This window comes from Condylura cristata, unplaced genomic scaffold (genome assembly GCF_000260355.1).
Source record: "Condylura cristata isolate star-nosed mole 26May11 unplaced genomic scaffold, ConCri1.0 scaffold00013, whole genome shotgun sequence".
Lineage (NCBI taxonomy): Eukaryota > Metazoa > Chordata > Mammalia > Eulipotyphla > Talpidae > Condylura > Condylura cristata.
In genome coordinates, this window is record NW_004567114.1 from 1,005,547 (window position 1) to 1,006,090 (window position 544).

A 544-nucleotide genomic window follows, 5' to 3' on the forward strand; every position below is an offset into this window, starting at 1 on the left:
GGAAACTGTATTCTCTGTACTGTTTGATTGTGAAGGTGCCTGTCCATGAAAGGTCTGACATGTCTTGTCTTGAGGCGGTAGGTGGCAGACCCTGTTTAGGGCGGGCAGATTTCAGGGTTCTGGGGTGCCCCCTCCCCGCCCCGCCCGCCCCCTCCATGCAGGGAGCAGAGGCTGGGATGCACGCTATGTCCAGAGATAGTCCGGAGGCTGCAAACGATGTCTCTGAAGAGCCCGGGAAGGCCCTCTGGGCACCCCTCAGTGACCACGGAGGCAGAGGCGGGGCGGGGGGCTGGGCGCCGGGAGCAGCCACAGGAAGGCAGGAAGGGGCCAACGCGGGCTTCTCTGGAGCTGCTGGAGCGCTCGGCCCCGAACGGGGCTTCGGTCCCCAGAACACCCTTCTCCTGCCGGAGGGAGCCACCGACTCCGTGAAGCTTGGTGGCCGGCAGCAGAGGCCACCACGCCCACTGCTCGTGGCTGGAGGGCGCTGCGAACTGCGACGCGCCCGCCCGCACCGCGGAGCCACACGCACACGGGCACACGGCGG

General features: G+C 67.1%; 1 protein-coding gene across 1 annotated transcript in view; it reads right to left on the reverse strand.

Moving 5' to 3' along the window:
• The window catches only part of TRAF3 (TNF receptor-associated factor 3), an 18,554-nt gene that overhangs the window by 10,607 nt on the left and 7,403 nt on the right, over positions 1 to 544 (reverse strand). The window lies entirely within an intron of this gene.